This window comes from Struthio camelus, chromosome Z (genome assembly GCF_040807025.1).
Source record: "Struthio camelus isolate bStrCam1 chromosome Z, bStrCam1.hap1, whole genome shotgun sequence".
In the NCBI taxonomy this organism is placed as follows: domain Eukaryota; kingdom Metazoa; phylum Chordata; class Aves; order Struthioniformes; family Struthionidae; genus Struthio; species Struthio camelus.
The window spans coordinates 68,324,804-68,347,837 of NC_090982.1; positions in this window are offsets into that span (position 1 = coordinate 68,324,804).

The following is a 23,034-nucleotide window of genomic DNA, read 5'->3' on the forward strand; positions in this document are numbered from 1 at the left end:
AAGTACGCAGCTTCAAATATAAAACGCTTCTGACGTCATTAACAAAATGCCACACTGAAAACTGAATGGGCATCTAGGTACCTGTGCTAACGAGCTGGAGAAGGTTAGTATTTTTCCATGTGGTTTGCATTTGCAGGATGCTGAAGGGTCATGTAGAGTTTACATGGTCTGCATAAAGTGCTGGAAATTAATATGCTTTGGAAAAATACAAGCAATTTTCTAATAAGTGAGATTCAGTTGTCAGCATTCAGATGTGCTTTTTCTGCCTCTCTTCTGATATTGTATTATTTTTGGAGAGAGCAGCAAATGTAAAAGATGTGTTTGCAAGACTCCCTTTTATAACCTCACAGAACATCATTATATTATGCACATATATAAACTAATAAAGATGACATGATACCACACACAGTAATATCAAACAGAGTGAGAGCCACTGTACTGATGTTCAACTCTACTGTACGGGGAAAAATGAAAGCCCATTTCTGGCAGATAACCTAGCCCATGTAGTGGCAGGAACAAACACATATATAACAGCAGCAGCAGCAATGTGAAAGAGAGAGCAGAGGTAGTATACTAGCTTATTTCTCCAATAAGCTTGGTTAAATGTTGTAACACACAAATCGTCTTGTTCACTTCAATAAATTATCTGCAGGTTTCTTTTCTGCTGTGGTACCTGAGGCTGAAGTTGGTAGCTCAGATTCAGAGAACACATTATCAACCCTTGCTATAAGAATAAATCAAAGAAAACATTGGCATTGTTTTTGGTTAAGTAGTCACAATTTCATTAGGTATTTCAGGAAAAGCAAGCTAATGTATATGTTTTGGATTTCCAGAAGTTATAAAAGGTGGGGAGGAAATTAAAATGAAGCCTGTCCCAAGCCATTGACAAATTATCCTTCTTTTAATATAATGTTACAAAATACCCTAATGTGCTAAACTTTTCTCTCACAAGGGGCTCCTGCCCCTTGCTCTCTGCAGCACGGGGAGAATCATCCTCTACATCTGTTTAGACTCATACGCTTCCCTCTCTTGCTAGACAAACTAAGGCCAGCCAAGTACCAAGCCAGCAGCCTACGCAAATCCAATAGGATCTCACAGCTGAGAGGTTCCTGTCTTGTCTGAGCAGGAAAGTCTGCAGCAATTTCAAGAAAGATTTTGCTCTGCTTCTCAGCCAACATCCTGCCATCTCCATTTACCTGCCACCACTCACATGAATCCCTTGAAATCTTGCGTTGTGAAAGCCAGCTCCAAGGAAAGTATTCCGTTGTGCTCCCTAGTTTCCACAACAGAGTGAGTTTGTTGTTCACAAAAAGCAGTTGGGATAAGAATTATAATGCTGTGAGCAACTCCTGAGGGTTAAAATGTTAGTTCTGCTGCATACTCCACTGTTGCGGCTACTAGCACTGCTGTATTGATCCCATACAGATATGGGATATCACCACTTAATATCCAACCTTATGAAATAATGTTAGACTCTGAGTCCACGGCAGAGTGCCATGGACCAAACAATGAAAAGGAGAGAGGGCTGCTGCTCCCAAACAAACCATCCTGTACCAACACTCACACCGGAAGCTGACCAGAAAAGAGGAAAGAGAGATGAATAAGTCTTATGTAAGATGGAGGTATCAGACTTACACAAAGGATGGTGACTGGGGATAGCATTCTCCTGGATGAAGTTAATTTCAAAGATCTGTGAATACTTCTTGTTGATGGGATGTAGTGCTAGGTCTCCAAGTCTGACGAGAGGAGTGGAAGCAGCTGCTCATGTTACTAATTGAAGCCTTTTGAATTAGAACTGAGATCTCGAACTTCTGGAAGAGTAAGATTCACCACGGGGAACCACAAGCCTTTGCTCAAATGCCATGCAGGGAAAAAAAAAATCTGAAAGGCCGGTGCTGAAACAGGCCAGGCCTTAAGCACCTGGGGACACCACCTCGCCTGAGCAAATGGCCCTGCATAGCACACAAATGCCACACACTCATCTGCTTCCCTCCCAGCCTGCACAGACACATGGAACAAACCCAGCTTAAAAGAGCTTTCTGTGCAGATGCAAGACACCAGGTCAAAGATGGATTAAAAAATAGCTGGTGGAGAATAGACAATGAGACAAAGTCAAATAGGTTATCTCATATTTTTGTTTGCAGTTTCTGTACCCCAATCTTCCACACTAGTGTGCTCCAAGAAGAAGCCAAGACACTGTTCTGAGAATGCTTAGCTCCAGGGGGGCAGCACGTATAAGCTTGTGCTGTGTTTGGCTCTCTGCACACCACTTTCAACACTGTTCCAGAAGGCCATGAGCCGCCAAGCACTACTATCTATTATCATCTCACAGCCCAGCCCATGTAACACATAACTTTTACACCTTGTTGTGAAAACACTACTTTGGTGGGCTGTGACAGAGATCGCTCATTATTTCAGATACTTCAAAATGGAAAGAAAGAAAAGGACACAAAACATTAATAATATCTTAGATCTCATAAAAAACCTAAGCCAATCATGATGCAGTTTTGCCAGCCTGTAGAAGACAGAGGGAGCCCTGAGCAGTACAAATAGCCATCCTTACCACTTGAATGGGGGTCAGGGATCAATTCCTCAGGCATTCACCATTAGCAACATCAATATTACTGGTCAACAAGTTTGCTAACAAAGTCAGTTATGTTGCTAAGTTAGTCTTTCTGGTATAAAAATTGAACCTCTGGGGGCTTTGTGGTCAGACTCAGAGCAGACAGAGATTAATATTCATAATCTTTCTGTATCAGCCTCACCATGCACAAATAAAGGCTGAATTAGGCCAGCGTCAAACACTTCCAAAATCTTTCTGCTACAATGCCGGTAACAACACAAAGCATCTTTGGAAACGTTATTCTAAACCACTGCATGCTGACAACACCCTGGAATGGCCTAACCCAGCACAAATCTTTCACGCTCAGAAAGCAGTCACAGAGTTCCTCTTAGCCTGTCACTTGCCTCCTACACCTGCAATTATCTATCATCTTCTCTGCTTACCTTTTAGTGTCACTGTCAACTTCTCTCTGAGTGTTTGTTGCAACACAAACTCATTGTTCCCAGTAAAATTTATTTTCTCGCTATAAAGGCAAGCTAATTCTCCTTTTGTTACTGTATTGTACATTCTCATAACTATCTAAATAGCCTGTAACTGATAAAGCATTCATTAGAGAGAAATTAATTCTATTCTATTTGATGTTGCCTTTCTTCTTTGATGCGTTCTGTTCACAAGAGAAAAAAAGAACACTGATACTAACAAAATTCTCCTGGTAAAGGCACATAGAAGTACTTATTCTTTCACTCCGTCTGTTTTTATGTGTTGCAAGATTCTAGAAAAATAATCTCATGTTCCACTTTTTGTTGTCGAATGAATGGCTTCATTTCCAACAACCCCCTACTTGCACTCCACTCTGAACCCCGGTTTTATTATCCAGATGTGAGACAAGCATAGTGATTTGTAAATTATTCTGAATCAGAATGAAATCGTTTTCTTCCCACTCAGAGGTGTGGATGTGGAAATGGACAGAAATATTTCCATAGAACAGCAAGAATAGTTGTGGAGCTATTTTAACTGAATTGCTGCAATTATCTAAAGTGACACAGAAGAGCTCTGCCCCACCTCCATGGGATTTAATAGGGATGCCAGGCTCATGGCGTGTAAATAAGCATTTGTTTAAATACTTCCAGTGCAGCACTCTCACTATTGGCCGTCAGTAACTCTGTTTCATGCGTGTGACAGAAAACACAGAAGACATGGAACACCAAGCAAAAACGCTCCACCACCACATGCAAACACAAAGCTAAGAGAAATCTAAGAGAATTAAGTACTGTAGATACTAACCACACTGTTGTTACTCAAAGGGTAGCTGGGCAACAGACACCCCAAAGCAAGGTGGCTGGCACATGGCCACGTGGGGGTTTGGAAAGTACACGGCGAAAGGGCTGGCTTGTCGCCAGACATGCCATCCAATACCAGCTTCCAGGACCAACACTCAGAGCTTACCTACTGAACAGCAAATTCTGTGGAAACGCCATAGAAACAATTCTGCCTTCAAGGTTAGTCAGTGATGTTCTTCCCAAACTATATTGATGTAACTGGCTACCTCACCTCTGTGCTGAAGCACCAGGGTTACTGAGGGGAGCCAGAGAGCCCTAGGCCATTAACTGTAATTGAAGACACTTGAACATTCAGCTGTAAAGCACCCAAGGGAGTAGCTCTTGCAGCAGCATAATACAAAGCAAACTTATTAATTATGGTGGCACTTCTAATCTGTTGACTATTTCTTTTTTAAAAAATCAGTCTATCCATACCAGCATTTTAACATTTGGCTTTGTAGCAGGACAAGTGTTGCAAAATCCTAAGAACTTTGGCAAAATATAAATTCTGCAAAATAGGTTTTGAAACTGTTGGCACATTACTCCGTTTTTAATCCAGTTACGTAATCTGTCTTTCTCGGTTTTCAAATTACTGAACTGTTCAAGTCAATTCAACATTACACATCATTTGCCCATAGCGGTGTCTCCATCTTTCTTATGGTGTTTCTTACTCAGCAGATCCAGGGAGTTTATACCATATACTGACATAGATATATGGTATATATACTGGTATATATATACATATACCAGTTAAGACTACCTTGCATTATGGAATTGTCTCTACCTTGGGAGAGAATGGGAAACACAGGGGTTTTTTAATTGAATGCCAGAAAATATCTTCAGTCCATTCAAAACTTGAAAAATTCCTAATCAGGTCAAATCACCTCAAAATTGAATTGTTTGGGGTTTATATATATATATAAATAAAAATATATATATATATAAAACAAAATCTTTCGAGGAAAGCAGTATTTTGCTGGAGAAATCTTCAATTTTGCAGAAGTGTATTTTGCCGTTGATTAAACACTCAGACAAAAATTCCTGATCAGCTCTATTCTCAGCATGAGCTGTGTCCATTCATGTCTAGATGGAAAATATTTATGTGCCAGCGCTCCACCCTCCAACTACCATGGCATGGAGATTAGCGTGAACGCCCTTCCCAGCTAGGTTCCATAATGTAGAAGGAATGTGAGTCTCCTGCATGTTCCTAATATCCTGGCCAGCCCATCCAGCTTGACTGTATCAATCCCATGATATCTATCACTTCATCTTTGAGAACAACACAAAGATTCATGTTTAGTTTGTTATCAGATCCTACCTTACATAAGCAAAATTTCACACAACTCCAGAAACAGCAAAGTTATTAACTATAAAAAATGTTATCTAGCTTATGATTAGACAAGTGCTTCATGACTTAAAAGTCCTTTCACAGGTTAGCCTGTGCATATGAGCCCTTTAGACAGATCTGTTTCCAAAAGATTGTTTCACTGACTGAGAAATTTAGCTAAATATTATCAATGACACAAGAAACTAAGTAGATTTCTGATGACCAGGAGTCTAATTCTCATTGGCCTTGCAAAATGTTTGGCTTCCTATTAGGCACCAACTTTTAAATCTACAGGGGATGTGGATTCATGTGCAAGGGGAACAGTTTTTCTTCAGGCTGCACTCATGAGCAGGGAAGCATAGTGACAAGTGATGCTATTACTATTTCTGAAGTCATAATTAATATTTTAACACTGAAAACTGTAGTTTAAGTAATAATAGTGCAAGAGGTAATCATGGCCTTGGCACCTCAAACACATCTTATCAGAAAATAATGTATTAATTACATCTCAAAATAGATATTTAAGGTAGGTGGAAGCAAATGCTCTTCTTACACCGTGAAAATTGCCACATTTTTGGTATCTCCCTTTTTGCTTTTGGTGAAACCAAGAGCTTTTAAAATTGCTCACACTCATATACACACATATACATTCACACACACACACAAAATAACTCTCTCTAGTCCATGGTTGGTGAACTCACACAAAATGCAGTAAACCTCCATAAAAGTTTGTGCTTTTTGGATCTCTTCTTTTGGTGCATTTACACTTTATGTAAGTAACTGAATATTAAAGCAGATAGGAGCACCCTAAATGCAAGGCTTATTTCTCTATCAGAAATTTTGGAGGAGATATGTTTTTTTCTGATAAAAGTTTTGGCAAAAGTTGTTTCTTTTTCTGGTAAAAGTTTTGGGAAACCAAAAGTGGTCACACCTGTGAAAAGTTTTGGCATGCAAGAACAGTATTTCTAGACAAATAAAATTTTGGCAAAAAATTACTAACTGGGTCTAACTACTAAACCCATTTCAAAGTTAGAAATAATGAAAGATGGGAAAATTAACTGACTTCCTTGTCCCTGAGTTAATGAGAAAGCCAGAAATTAGGATCAGGGAATCTTCAACAGAACCCAACCTATAACTGGCATCTCAAATACTAGAAAAAAAATGGTTGGAATGACTGGTATTAAAAGCCAACGTTAATGGGCAGTTCCCACACAACAGTATCCTAGACCCAATAGGAAATAACTATGTTATCTGAGATCCTACCATATGGTAACAAGTGACAAGTGTTAACTTGTTACCAGCACCCACTGTATACCAGAGTTATACCACCAACATGAGATTCAAAAATGACAGTATGTTTTGTTACTAACTGAAGTCTAAACATAATGAACATTGTTTATAAAATGTTCATTTGCAGCAGCAAAAGACTAATATTACTTTTACTCTATAAATTAATTTAGCCTCTAGATTCTCACAATTATGCACACACTGTTCTCAAATAATAGTGATTAAGGCTCAGATATCATTAATTATAGCACTTCTTTAAACTATGAAAAAAATGCAATAAAGATGGCAAAAAATCAGGGTGGCTAAATTACAACATATTTTGTTCTTTATCAAATTGCAAACTATGACTCATGCTATAAAGATAACTAATTTTTTTGAGCCTGCATAAATATGCATATGTTTTTTGAAAATGCCAAGGGCCAGATTTTGATCTGGCGTAAAACTGGTGTAACAACATTAGATATAGCCATTCCAGATGGGTTACAAGAGGTTAGTCCCACATACAGCTATTCACTGTATGGAGAATAAGAACTTTCTGAGCTGATTCTGAGCTGTAAATTTCTACACAGATGTTGAAGTATGAGCTGAAAAGATGTTTACCTTTCAAGCTGTAATCACGGGTTTTCTAAGTCCTTAATATCTTAGATAGATAGAATAGAACTGGTAAAACCTGGATGCCTGTTTCAAATGTGTTTATTTGCCATTCTAATCTTTGCATACGTTCTACTTCAGCTCTTGAATCTTAAAATCTGATTCACTGAAAGTGGTTATGTAAAAAAACCATTACTGCAGCTCTGGTGGCATATTTCTTACATATATTTCACCTATCTGCTTTAAGAATAAAAGAAAAAAATTTCCAGCAAACTCAAAAGTATTCCAGGAGAGCGGACTATCATTTTCTGTTTCATGTATAATGTTACAATAAAGGAGAGTTAATTGACTATCCAAGTACTTACTGCAAAATACTGACCTTTATTACTAAGGCAAAAAACCCTTCCATTTGGATTTCAGATCCTCAGTTTTCAGCACTAGCAGACAGGAAAAAAATCCCTTCTACTTGCAAAGCAAGAAAATTAATAAAATAATCCACAATGCAGTCTTTCAGATGCATATTGCATTTTATACCTGCATTTAAAAACAGCTCTTAAAAATTGTTTGAAGCTCGCAGCCCATGTCTGAAGGGGCTTGCTGGCATCATGGTAACTATATGAACACCTCCTAAGAGGTGTTTGTTCAAAGATTCTCCTTTGTGGTTTTGTATATTTAAGTGAAAGCAAAAGAACAGAAAATCAAGGATTTTATTTAAAGGATATTCAAATTACTGCTTTGCTTCCCTAAATATTTCTGTAATATTCTGAAAGAAGAGGAAATAGTAGGCAGACATGGCATCTTTTCCTTCCCTGTACAGCTATCTGTTGTGTTTGATTGAAAGATATTTGCAGAGAACATGGTGGGAAGTGAGGCCATGTCAATCCTAAAACTGAGGACTGGCTGTTACGCAGGAGCCATTACACCACAATTGCTCCACACTTCTCCGGGATTAATTCTGGTGTCCAACTGCTCAGAGGACAAGTCCCTCCTGCCTTCAGCAGGGCAGTATTTAGCCCCACCAAGCAAGCAGCAGGTGCCATGCAAAACTGTGGGGCAAAATGGAGTCTGAGCCCCCACGGCAGGGACAGGGGTGCTCGACAGGCTGTGCCGGGGTCCGTGCTCCCATGCGGGCTGTGACCCTGGCCCTGGCCCCCTCCGGGTGCCAGCTTCCTCCAGGGCCCAGCAGAGCCAACACCAGCACTCTGCCGCAGAGGAGTCAAAGCTGGGCGCAGCCAATTGAGCCATGCCACCTCCTGCTGCGCAGCCCCTTGGGTCTTGGCCTCTCTTAAGACGGCTCAAAAGGCTGCACCTACTGCAGTATGCACACATGTCCACTTACCTATGCCTTTTAATGCACAAGTGAATTTATTCATCTGTGTGGAAGAGACTCTGGGCTCAAATACCTATACCTGGAGGGAGTTAACAGCTCTACAAAGCTAATGAACAGTCTAAGATGAGGTTTTCTCCAGTGGGATTTGTTCCTTTTGTCAAAAAATACACAAATATTAATTGCCTAGAGGTCCAAACATTGGTTTTTAATTTTCTTTGTGAATCTCCTAGTCAGTGGGCTATCCAGCACTTCTTTCTCCCCAATGAATCTTTAATTATTCTGAAGAAAATGGAAGAGCTTCATTACCTTTCTTACTATTATTATTAAAATAAATTCATTAATAGGAAGAATAGAAAGGGGACGTATTTGTCCTCAAAGGGAAAACATGAAATGAATGGCATATAAAACATGAAAGGTATTAAACATGACCATTTACACCAATTTTAAACTGAAGTGTTTATATTGATTCCAGAGTACATCTAGGTTTAGACTTTAAGAGATGTGACCAGAATTGGGACTTAACCTTGAGGTCAAGTCAGGAGTACTTACATTAGGGACAGCGGGAGTCCATTCCCACCAGAACTTTGCAACTTCATTAAGAGCCTTCTTTGTCCTTCTATCCTAACAGTGACATGCAGTGGCAGCACAACAAAAGAAAGGCATAAGAGCACAATGTTGTACAAAACTAGAACAATGCAGATTACTCATTATCAAAATAATACTAATAAGACAAAACTATTTAATTGTTATACATCAAGAAAGAAAAAATAGCCAATCCCTTGTAAAAGACCTTGTAACTTTTTCCTGTGTCCCTTCTCACATTCAGCCAAATTGCTATATGCCCACCAGCACTGCGAGCTTCTGGATGATCAGTGAAAACACCAAAACACAACATATTCTCATAGATGCTTTTTAAACTAATTCTTAAACGTGTTACAGAGTACTTGTGTGTTTGTGTGTTTAAGCAGAAGCCCACAGTTGGGATTTCTGTGACCATCTCCAAGCTCACAGAGATGTAAAGATACTTTACAAAGTAGCAGCCATTTTTTTCCATTTTACAATGTATTACAACTGAATACTCTCATGTTCTTAATATTGTCTTGGTAAAGAATAATTAATATGGATTATAAATAATTATCTTCATAAAGAACAATGTTCTTGTTTTATATTATATTTTTCACTTAAACCTGCAATGCCCTATACACGCATGTGCTCACACGCGCACATCTACTCCAAAATTTTCAGTTGAGGTCCCAACCAGTTAAAAACCTTTAAAGCTTTAAATCATAATCAATGATTCTACAGAACAGTCTGAGCTCTACTATCCTCAGACTTCAGCTTTCTTGGATCTGACTTGGCTTTTTAAGATCACAACTACCTTTCTTTCTTAACCCAACTAGCTACTATTTTCACCTTCAGTGTTAATACAAAAATACTACCTTTTTAAATTCAGGCTAACCTATTGCATTTTTGCGTATGCATAAGTTGAATTTTCTTATAAAAACAAGCTGTTGCAACCTTGATAAAGCTCTGAGTTTTCATATTCACTTGGCTGCTTTATTTGAGTTGCAAAAGGCTAGATTCATCTGCTTTAAACTCCCCTGAGTTTGGACAGGATAGTTTGGTACAGAATCTGTTATCCCTTCACAGAAGTGAAATGAAATGCTTACTGACAATGTTTATAGCCCGTTTTACGTCATGGGAAGCCAGTATGAAAACTCTCATCACTGAAATACTTGTTTTACAGATAGACAGGCAGACACACAAAGTTACTGAAAGAGAAGAAGAGATCCATCACTAGTTCAAATCTTTTAAAATAATTCTAACAAAACATCACCTGTAGACAAAAAGTAAAGAAGAAAAGTTCAGATTATGGAATAAAATGAGATAAAAACAAAGTCATGGAGACATCTGCTGCACACTTCAAAAATCAGGAGAGTGAGTGAAATATTGCCAAATATACCAGGAAAGCAGTATTTGCTTATGCTCTATACAAAAGGAATATCAATTATTATACTGACAGATAAAAACACAAAGAAGATACAAAAGACATCTTTGTGATCCAGAAATGATTCTATCTGCAATATGTCAGAGGTTTTCTGTCTTGAATCTTACCATAACATCTATCCAGCACTTTGGGGAATCGATGCTATTCCCATCTACCTACTCATTAGTGAATGGAAAGGATTGAGCCTAAAGCTATCAGTGACTTTTGAATGAGATACTAAGCAGCAGAAGTGTCAAGCAACTGAGCATAGATAAAGTGCAAATAGCCTAGGATTCATGGAAGAAAGCAGCTAAGATCTTAAATACCATGCTAGACAGACATATTTCAGAAGATATAATGGATTCTGTGAGGGGCACAGGATGAACTAGCTGATCTCAGGCTCCTTCCAGTCTTGTTTTCCAACAGTCTATGAAATCCTGAGTAAAAAGGGGTAGAGTACTTCAGCAGGGGTGAGCTAAAGTAAATCCACTTTACTTTTAGAACAGCAACCCACAAAGGAGCCATAGGATGATGTTTGAAACCTAATTAATTTGACTTTTTCATATGACTTTGGTAAAAAGATGCTAGTGCAACTTAGGGCTTCATAACCAAAGGTTCTCCGTATGAGTTTCTGGTGGTTGAATGTGCCATAATTTTTCAAGATTTTAGCATCATTAAGACATAGGAAAATAAATTTTACAAAATCAGAGTTGTCGTCACAGCTTGACTTCTTCATGTAATGCTGATAAATACATCACTGGAGAGCAGAGAGGAAAATAATTACAATGTTTATGAGTATTCGAATTATTCAAGCACAAAAATAAAGGGGTACAAGGAAATGGAATTCACATTAGAGTTGGGCTTTACCAATCCCTTTACTGATATTCAACAGGGGTTCAGATTCACCAAAGTTTCACAGATTGGAGCAAGACAATGAAGTTAGGAAATTGAAAACAGACTAAACATGAGAAGAGCCTTCCTAACGCCATTATGCTGTGGCTGATAATTCCCAGTGTGGCAATAATTCCACTATTTAAAACTGTTAATGCGATCCTGATTCACTACATCCAGGAGACAGATTCTTTTCTTTCTTCAGTGAATTACCTCATACCAAACTAATCACAATTTCTCAGCTGAGTCATAAAAGAACGAATGTACTGCTTTTTGTTTTTCCATGTTAGCTTCTGTGCAAGGATTTAGCTAGTGTCCACAACCAAAAAAAAAAAGAAAATTAAAAAAATAACAAGAACAAAAAAGCAGTTACAGATTTAAAATATAAAGTCCCACATGGCAAACAAATTAGTGACTCCCCTGGGATTGATTTGCTAGAAGTTATTGCAAGATGTTTCATTCAAAGAGCTGTACGCAGAAAGACCTCAATGACATTTGTTGACTTGGCTGATCTTCAAACTTCACCCTGACTGAGGAAAAACATAGCAGCGATATTAGAAGCCGAGCCTGATGAGCGGTCCACAGTCCGCCAGGGGAGGCCACCCAGGAGCCAAGGGCACAGCAAGGCAATGAGCCAGGTCCCAGGTCAGACCAGGGAATCCCAACAACAATCTGCGAGCAGCAGGAAGCAAGGCTGGGAAGAGGCACCCCTATGACATAAGGCCAGGGTGGGGGGCTCCTGGGCCACAGGTGCCTTGGCAGGGGCACGGGGGAGCTTGGCTAGGGCCCATTAGTATACTCAGGATCATGACACTCTACTACACTTATATCATCAAAAGGCAAAGAATAGCAAAACCTAAGAAAAGTAAATCCGGCTTAGCATCTGTAAAAGTCATCATTTGTCCCCAGATGTTGTCTGCTTCAGAACAGAAGATCTTCTAGAAAATAATATCACAAAGACAGTTGTTCTGCATATTTATTAGGGTTAGGTAAACTGAATCAAATGATCTCAGAAAAGATTATTGGCTTTCAAGTGGTTTGAAAATGTCACATTCAATATCTTAAAGTTGATTTTCTTTTCCGAGTGCCTCAGCACTTCCTGCTCTCAGAGCAGCTCAGAAGAGAGCATGTAAAAAATTCTCAGGAGGAAAAAAGAAAAGTAGGTTCTTTTGCATTTCCCACTCAACTCTAAGCCTGTTCAGAGAAGATCTAAGCAAATCTTTGGATTTTTCAGCACTTTTCTGAACTAAAGTGAACTCTTCAAACTTTGAAGTTTGTTCATTACATTATCAAGCTGAAGTCTAATTTATGTTTCATACTCATACACTGTATGAATAGCTCAGAGGACTTGCAGAAAGTGAAAATAAGGGTTGAATGTGGTTGTGAAAGTTTGTTCCTTTAAATATGCACCTAATAGAATTTGCTAGGTTCATCAAGAGGCTGCAATGAATTGCCAGCGTGAATATGATAGCAAGTTGTTTCTGTATACAAAGTGCTGAAGGCAGAAACACATATGTGATTTCCTTTTACATATACTGTAAACAACAGTTCCACCGGTTTCTCCACCACACATGCAATTGCACTTTGCAAGTTGAAAATGAGGAGTCTTTAGAATTTAAAACTTTCCTAGATGGCTTGTTAAAAGTGCTGGACTTGGAGCATTCAATTATAAATCACACCAAACACCTGTGGCAGGATCGCAGCACTAACAAGCCTATTAGAAATTACTCTTTTGAGAACCTTTCCCAGATGAAGAAAAATAAATAAATAGATGGGTTTCATTTTAATTTTCTAGCCTTATACTTTGTTACAAGCTATGGTATGAGAAGCACAGCCTATGACCCACATCATGTGTGGAGTCTTCTTGCTCTAAGACTTGTTGCGGGTAACCTATGAGACAGGGGTATTTATCTGTCTCTGATAGTTCCTTTTCTTCCCATAGGCTCTCTTCCCACCAGATCATTTGATAGGCCAAGAGCTGGAAAAGAAGATGCAAGAGGGCTTCAGCAATTGCCGTGGTAGCAGCCTGCTCTCATCTCCCCTCTCTCAAAGGCTGGGCTGCCCAGCGTCTCACCGCAGACCCGCACCTTGCCACACAGGCAGGCCAGGCAGGCGCTTCCGGGAGCACTGTGACTGCCGCGTGTGCGTGCCACTGGCAAGGCACCCCCCACCAGCCCATCCGCTGCTATCGGCTGGGCATCACTGCTGGGCAAGACCTGCAGAGATACAAGCCTACAAAATATGGTTAACAAAACAGTTTTGTGGGGAAGCTCTGCTGTCCTCTCCCTCTTGTGTTTTCACTAAGTCAATGAACAGAGAGACATTAACTTCACCATAGCAGTGCCAATCCTCCAAGATAAACGTGGAGGTTGCAGAGGTGGAGGACAATGAGGGGGACTGGAAAATATTGACATGTGGCTCCAGATGCCAAAATATCTTACTCTGGCTTTCTGCCAGAGCAGTGCTTTCCACATTTAGTAATAAGCATGGAGACAGGAGACTGCATAACTTTACACACTTTTTAACAAAAGAAGGCATGACAGAGAAACCTCGGGTATGCCCACTCAGGCACTGTAACAAAAGGTATGTTGAAGAAATCAGGTGTAATGTGTTGTGGTCTGTAAAACTCCTTTGTTTATTTTTCCATTAGCTTAATTATTTGTATAAAACTTTTTTTTTCCTCCAGGCAATAAGAAACTTAAAATTGGATTCTCTTTCAAGGTTAAAATTTCCCTTTTGAGGGAAGGAAACTTGTCTCTTGCTCCACATATACCACTATCGAAACCAAGTCCATTTTTGTGAAGAGAATAGGAATGAATACAGAATATAATTTCTACTGTAGAGGATGTGACCTGGTTGTAAGAATATTTCCCAAAGAGAAAGAAATTTCCAGTCAAAATTCTTTGTTAAAATAAAAAGCAAATAAAAAAATGGAAATTTTAAAATGCTTCACTTCAATTCAGACTCTAATTAGATCCTTTCAAAGACATTAATGTATCAGCCAAATAAGTCTTCTGGGAATCAAGAACATGCTGTGTTCATTTGATCTCACTGGTGACTCCCACTAGGATTAACATACATTTATTTGGTCCTATATCTCCTGACAAGACAGTACACTTTCCTGCCTTATACCTGTTCAATATTTATTTTACATTTTCCTCATGGACAGCTCCAGACTTCCAGCACACTCACATCACCACAGCATTGAGCATAAAACTGCATGCGCTTTTCTCTTACAATTCTCCCTCCAAATACTTAATCAAAGGTCCAGGACATCCACTCCGGCTCTTCCTGAGCTACTGTGACCTGCAGGAAGATCAAGAAGTAGAAGTAAGGGGATGTGAACAGTTCCTGCGCCAGAAGGGTCCAAGCAAATTCTTCTCCTCACACAGCTGTAACATGCTGCTGTCTGCACAAGCAGAGATAGGAGAAAGGAGAACAGGAGGGAGAATACAAGCTGCAGCTCTCTTGTTACTCATACTGTCTGCCATCTTCTCCTATCTTTCAAATTGCAACTAAAATTGAAATACCCTTTCAGGAACAAAGCTAGTTTTCATGCGCACGCTGCTATTTGTTTCCATATTGTTCTAAATTTTAAAACAAGATCGCTTATGGTTTAAACTTGGCAGTTCTGGCCACAAGCTTGTTAAGTTTTTCATTGTAGAGATTTATGACTTTAATAATATTTTATGCTGGTAAAAACCTTACCGCTGCCTACACAACTGCAATGAAGTGGAAACTGCAGCCACACAGAAGGCCTTTATTGAAATATATTATTTTTTTTTAAAAATCTACCAACCCAAACTAGGAAGCAGAGAAAGTTTTATATATAAATCAATACTTAATTTAGGAGAAACATCAAAACTTCACCCAGCACAGTCTATAAAATTTATCAGGAACAAAATACATCACACAGCATTAGCAACAAGCAATTCCAAGATCTGTAACAAGTTGAGGCAAGAGTGGGTAAGGTTTCTCCCAGTCCACAACCCACCACAGGGGAACTAGCAGGCAATCATGATGAGAATTGCCACAGGTGGAATGAATGGAAACACATACAGATCAGTAATTTCCCTACAGTCCCTTAAGCTTCAGCCAGATTGCTTCAGGGGTGATCTCCATTTGCGAGAGTCAGGCAAGGACCACAGTGTGCAGGTGCCACTTCATGGGATCACAGCTGCATCTCCCCCAGCCTTTGATCTGTAGGAGGCATCCTGCCATCAGCCACTCTGCAATAGCTGTGAGTGAAATGACATGCCTGGGTTTGGCTTCAGAAGCAGTAGAAAGAGAGGACTGTTGTTAATAAAATTATCAAGCGAAAAAAGTCCAAGCATACCAGTGCTTCATCCTCTCAGGATCCTAGCATAGTGCTGCCTATTTATGAATCTACCTGCAAGACTGACCACCTCCTGCATGATAACATTTTGGGAGGCTCCTTCAGGAGGACTGCAGGCATATGCATGTTGCTGATGGCTGTGGTTCCCAGACAGCCTGGGAGCAGCTGATCCTGAAAGCCAGCTTTTATTTCCAGCATAGCCTGATGTTAAAGTTTTTAACTATGGCAGTTTTTATTACATGCCTCCTCCATCATTACTTTGATAGCTGATCTCCCAGGACCAAAATAAGTTACTGTCAAGTGGTTAGCAGTTTGGAGACAGTACTACCAACTCATTTCTGTGAGTCCTGCAGGTTTCCTTATTCATGTTCTAGCGCCCTCAGATGCCAGTCAAGCTCCCTGCATGGGCCAGAAGGGCTGGTTGCTCATGTGAAAGCTACAACACCATTATTGGCCACCTCATATGTGCACAAAATGGTACAATCCATACACTGCGCTATTTCTCCTGCACTACCCATTCTGCTGTATACTGCCTCTAGGAACGTATATCACACTATCCAAACCTACCGCGATTTCTTCCTTTCCACCTTTTGCATATATCTGTACAAGCAAGAAGATGTTCCACAGTCTCTCTGGATACAGTCACTTGGGGCACAGTCATGAGGAGCCATTACTGCTTCACGCTGCTATGAGCACACAGAAGTGAGCATATACTGAGGAATGACAGCAGCTGAGATGCAGCTGTGAGAAGGTCTTCTCTTGCGGCATAAAGTCCAGTGTTAGCTATGAGAGACAGAGAGACTGATAAATAGCTCTTAGGATTGCTTCATTGTTTCTAAAAGTAACACCTCTTTTGTGTTCCACCATTTTTTTTTAATGGAAGAAAGCATTAAAAACAAGACTGCTTGATTTTATAGTGTACTCAATTTTCCAAAATTCTTCCCACACTAAGCTCCCACAGGCACTTACCCATGAAACAATGCAAGATGTTCTTTGCTTTAGATAAAGGCAAGGATGTCCTCCCTGCCAGCAGGGAAGTAATTCTGTGCATTACTCTGAAGAATTCCCAGGACACTGAGCCAGCATTGGAATACAAAATCTGTACTGCATTATCCTAAAATAGTTTGACAGTAGTTCAGACTCAGATACAAGCTTCAGTTAAGATGCAACACTGATTGCATCCTTTACTCTGTCAGTACTCAATCTATACTGTATCGGTATACTTACTCAAGGAGTGATAGCACTGACCCTAAACGGGCCATTGTACCCTAAATTGATATTTTCGGAAGAGTCTGTTGGGAACAACTTCAGAAAATTTCTTCACAAGAATGGAGAATTTTTTATTTAATCAAAAGCATATATTTGGATTGTTAGAAAGTATTTGGCATATTGCTATAGGGAAAAAAGGTGGAGGGGGAAATCTCAAAATACAAAATTAGAACTTAAATAAAAAGAAATAAAATGCTTTCTTCACAATGTTTTTTTCAGTATTTGTTTCACTAGGAAATTGAAAAAACACTCAACATTTCCAGGTAAGGCTAAAATAATTATTTTTAATTTCTACACTTCCCAAAATAAAAAAAAATTTGAAGGTAACATTCCTCATTCCATTCTAACTAACTATTTATTCTGGTCAAAATAATCATCCACATGAGATTAAATTTAAAGATGTGTTTTACAGATTTACAGAACTTTTCCTTTTTTTTATTTCTACCCGCCTGGATACGATCCTGTGCAACATGCTCTAGGTGACCCTGCTTGAGCAGGAAGGTTGGACTAGTTGATCTGTAGAGGTCCTTTCCAACCTCAACCTTCCTGTGATCTACAGTTATCTTAAAGGAAAGACAGCCAACTACAGAATACCTCTCAACAACAAGGGATGACCTGGCATACACAGGAGTGTATTTCTTCTGGAAATTTCTGAAAATGAAATGTCTACAAAGTTATTTCTCAGAGTTATACCATAGCAGGAAAAATACAGCAGTACAGTAAAAAGGTAGTATCATCAACCAAATTTAGTTTCAATGATAGGTTCTCCAATAGTGTTTGAAACCTTTCATTTCTCAGTGCTTCAGTAATCTGTTTAAAAAAAAATAGAGATGTCCCCTATTTCCGGAGGCAAAAACTACTCAAAGATGAGAGTTCCATTGTTTAAAGTTTTTCTTCCTTGTACTGCTGAAACACTGATAGACTTAAGAAAGTAAGAGTTAAGGACTATGCAATTCCTTCTGAATATGGCAACTCATCTGAAGCCATCAGCACTCAGCTTACGCTGGCTGCCAGGAGAACGGAAGCTGCTGAGCAATATTTTGTAATCTCAAGTTCTTTATAAAATGATTTTAACCATTAGCCCAGCAATGTGCTTATACTTGATGCCATACCAGGCACCAAGCTAGAGATGGTGTAGTGCCTAGAGTCACCACAAAGCTCTTCATTCATGGAGAGAGTCACTCTGTCAGCAGCTCCAAAAGCAGCCAACCGCTCCCAGTTGTGGCAGCACGCTTATGTGAACAACAGTCCCAAGGCATCAGCTTGAAAAGGACATTCAGGGATCGATGTACATGGCTGCCCACTGACGTTTCAGATGTTGAAGTGACATTCTAGTTCTACTGTGCCAGACGTCACGGGTACAACAAAAGCCATGGGATTGCCCTATTTACTTACATTGTCCACCAGCAGCTGGTCTGCCAGAAAACTCGGCTGCATTTTGCAGGATTAAAGCCCATACAATACACCCTCTGCTGGCTCTTCCACTACATCACGGAGCTTTACACATGTATTTGAAATTACTTTGATATTTTAGTGCATTCACCAGTTCCGAGAAAAACACACAGTCTATTTTACGTGCAGCTTGATTAAACAATTTTCCAGGTCAACCTCTCTCACCAAAACAAAGATCATTTCACTGGCTTTCTGCCCACCTGCTGGAGCGCGCAGGACTTCCTGTGCTAGTGTGTGAACTGGTGGCAGCACTGGCACTGTATGCATCTTCTGGGCCAAGATGAAGGGTTTTGCTATTCTACAGTAAACATCCCTTTTCCTATTATTATCATGGGCTGTATCACTGAGCACAATCTCAACTGCAGATTTCAAAATAACTTGAAGTAAATATTTTCTGTCACTGTTATGAGTGCATAAGAAAGCAAAATTACAAGCAGTGTTAAGGGTGCAGCTTAACCTGATCAAACCAGAGAAACATAGCCATGCTATCACCACATACATTATGCAAAATCCTGCATGGTTATGAAATTTCTGAGACTCTCACACAAGATAGTATGAAACAAAAGGGAAGAGAGAATTTCAGGTGTGTGCCTGTTTCATTTATCTACTACTTGGTGGTGTTTGTTTCGTAAGAGATGCATCTAAGCCACACACATCATGTGTATGTATGCTTATTTTAGTAGGTCCCCTAAGTTTTAGCATTCTTAGGAAGAACTGATACCTCTGAGTGTTTTTAGCAGCCATGTTCTTGGTATCACTCCTATTTCATTGCTACAGAACTTACTTTTAGTACAGTAAGAGTTGTGCCATGATTCATAGGTTTTAGTAGTCATCTTTCCCAAGGTATAGATGGAGACTGTTGGATTAATTTCACTTGCAATTTAAAGTTTACACCGATGGCTTGTCTTTGTGGTTGTTTTGCTGATTTCTCAGTCTCTACCAAAGATGGTGACAGTTCCCAAGTCAAAGGAACGTTGCACTATTTGCAATCAGCAGCCTCACAGAGGTGATAAAGTGTGCCCTGAAACACGCAGATTTACCTCCAGCTCCCACAGAGGAATCAGTGTAAGGCAAACCGATGCACTACCTGACCCTTGCAGACACTTGCAAGACAAATTAAGCCCCAGAAGTCACAAGTGGCCAGGCCTCAGAGCACCAGGAAACGTAGCGCCCAAGGACGTAACAAGTGCTAGCTGGGCACTGCCAGGCAGTTTTGTCGCAGTCCTTACCACTTGAAGCACCTGCTTACTACCTGAAATGAATAAAGACTTTCTGAATACTCTATGTTTAAATCCATTGGTTAAAAGAGCCTCAAGAAAAGTTCTAATTAGTGCTGAGTACAGCCAGAAAATCCTTGACAAAGAGCCCACCAAATTATTCCCGATCCTCAGGCAATTATTCGTCTTTTAAGCAAGACGGCTTTTGAAATCTCTTTTGAGCTAGATTGGAGTTAATAAACAATACTGAAACAAATGATTCCACATACACATTTCCACTGAAAAGCCATTGTAGAAGTCAAGAATACACCTTTCCTTTTAAGCAGAACATGGTTAAAGACTTGAATTGCAACCAAAACAGCTTAGTTTCTCACATTTTCTGAGCATTCAGTCTGAGATGTTGAACGCTTATGAGAATTAAGCATATAATATTTTAGAATTCCATGAAACACCAAATGTATTTTTAAAGTTTTTTTACTAATTGCTTTTTCACTTAGATATAATCCTAGCACATCCTGCTAACGTACATAAACACTGTTCAAATGTTTGAAGTTATTTGAGAAAGACTTTCTCTGTCCACACTCCTGTGATTTGAAATACACTACAATAATTTTGCTTATTGGGATAGACTAACATAATTCCTTAAGTATTTTTCCAATTTGGCACCTTCTGAGAGTGATCTTTATCTGGCAGGATCAGTACTATATTGAGCAAATCACTGTTGATTGATAAGCCCTGAAAGTTTTTTAAAGGATATGGAAGACAAACAGCTGTCTAAATATTAGAAAACATTCTGAGTTTACAATGTGGCTAAAGAAGTCATCTAAAATAATTCCCCTCTCCTAAATTTCCACTGCATCACGTCTTTTCTGCACCAAAATACATGTTTAAATATGAGCACAGGACCGGTCCCAGCCAGCACAGTTGACATAAGTGTAAACACAAAGACTGTCTTCATCCTTTTGCCCTACTCAGCACAGAGCATATATAACACTACACCACAAAAAAGTAATAAAAAAAGCCTTTTTTCCAAAATAGTGCAGTACATTATTTGAAAGGGCTGATATATGTGAAATCAAAATTCAAGAATGAAATAGTCCAGAATTTTCTTTTGCAATCAAGTTTACCCGCAGCAAGTGGAGTGTATAAGTTCCAGAAATATACTAAATGAAATCAGTTGTTTTATATATTTTTCCCCAATTTAACTAAATTTTACTCTTCTAGAATAGATAAATAACGGTTTCAAGTAAGAAACAAACCACAGCTGCAAGAATAAAAGTATGAGACTCAAACTATTACAGAAATGGTACACCAAAAACACTATAAAGTTATTGTTGTATTTCACGTACTTTCAGACTACTGACTACTTTTACTCAAGCGAATTAAGGATTGTTAAAGATAACTGCTGTTATGTTTCATTATCACACTGCAGAATGTGTTTTAAAGGTAATGCTAGTGTTGTTGAGAATGTCCCAAATAATTTCAATCACAGGAAGTGTTGATGTTGATAATATAGCGGATGAGCTTCACGCCAAAATAAAGGCACAAAGTTATTCTGACTGTTCAGAACACATACCCAAGAAATCAAGAATTTAAGCTCGAGGGATAAATAACTTGCAAACTCAAAAAGCAGAATTCTTACTGAGTCCCGGCAGCTCTTGCAGTTTTTAGCAGTTTTGCCTCAGAGGAAGGAGTGCTTTGGCCCTCAAGTTAAACAAAAAGTCCAGTGAAACAATTCAAGAAGTCAAGGCTTCTCCTGCTCTGACCTCAGCCAGTGGAAGCAGCCGTCCCCCTCTTATTGCTGTGATTCTTATAAAACAGGAATCTTATTTCCACACTCTTCAGTTTACAGGAATTAAATATGTTTGCACTTATGCTTATCAATGCAAGATGTCTGGATGTACGTATGCTGTCCTTTTCAGAAAGAGGAAGCCTTCTTTCAAGTTCTCCACAGGCACATTACAAAAACTGTAGACATACTTTATATTATATCATTCTTGCTATCTCTATGTCATTGCTTGAAGGCATAAAAAATTCCCTCCTCCTCAAGTTCTCACAACACACCTGCTTGGACAAACCTCAATTTCTCTGAGGAAAAAAAACATTCACAGATTCGTTTTCCTTTGACCTGGGACTCCACCTTTTCCCTGGGGCCAACTGGCAAGGCCATATCCTCCTCAGCTGTTAAAGTAACGCCCAGTAATCATAACTACCAAACAACTAGTTATTAGAGCTGATGGAGGTCTCTAGTGGAAAAATCAGCAGAAACACAAGTTCATCTCTGATTTTCAAGATAAGATCTGTCTGAAAGAACAAGTATTTCCCCCTCACCCATTGAACAAGGACAGACAGCAGAAACATCTTCCTAAACACTTTGCTACACATATAAAAACAAAAAAAAAAGTGTTGAAGATCTCTCTTCCTGGGCAGGGTAATGCCTTTGTGGAAATCCAAGCTGAGGTGTGGTTGGGAAGAAGAAACACCCATTGTCATCTTACTTTTGGCAAGAAATGGCTGAAGAAACATTTCTTCAAAACAAAGTCAAGAATTTTAGGGCTTGTTCAAAATGTAGTAACTTGTGATCAGTGGCCTGAAATTGCTTTTCTTATCTCAGTAAATATAAAATAACTTCTCTAGTTGGAAAATTATGAAAAAACAATGAACTACAATGAATTACATTATGCATGTGAGAAATACTGTACAACTGTATAAATTACTATGAGCTTGTCAACTCCAATAACTTTCTTAATGGCTAAAATGCGTAGAAGCAACACGAGAACAAAAGCATAACCAGTGTAGACAGACTTACCAAGGTACTTTGGATAAGAGTAACAGTCCAGTTCGGCAGTCACTCTGGCAGCGTTTGCAAGCAGACATCCTATCTGCAGGTTCAGGTGGACCATCACTACAACACACAGGATCATTCCTACGTTGCTGTGAGCCAAATAGACCAGTCTGGGCAGCAAGAAAAATGGAAGAAAATCCCAAACCATGCATGGCTCTGGACTTATTTTCTTTTTTTGCACATCATCTCATTGACAATAACTTTCTGATTAATAAAAACACTCTGATTTACAATTATCAGTCACACACGTTCACTTTGGAAATAACTGCTTTCTAAAGATAATTTGATTAGCATAGCCTGCTTCATTTCAATATGGATGAAAGCTTACCACATACTGGGAAAAGTGGAGTTCAGATCACCTGGTAGCTTTAGCAAACTCCTCAACCAAGATCAGCGCAACCCAGACTGCCCGGGGATACACGGAAAAATTTTCCACTTGCTGTTGGGACCAGAGCATGTTCCAACCGCGTTGTGATTATGGGTTAGTTTTCCCATACACTCAAAAGGAAAATCAAAAGTTCTTAATTCACTAAATATTTACTCTTAGGCAATATTATTGTTTCAGAACAGAAGAGGTTAATGTTGATTTAATCATGGATGAAAAAAGGATCCAACATTAC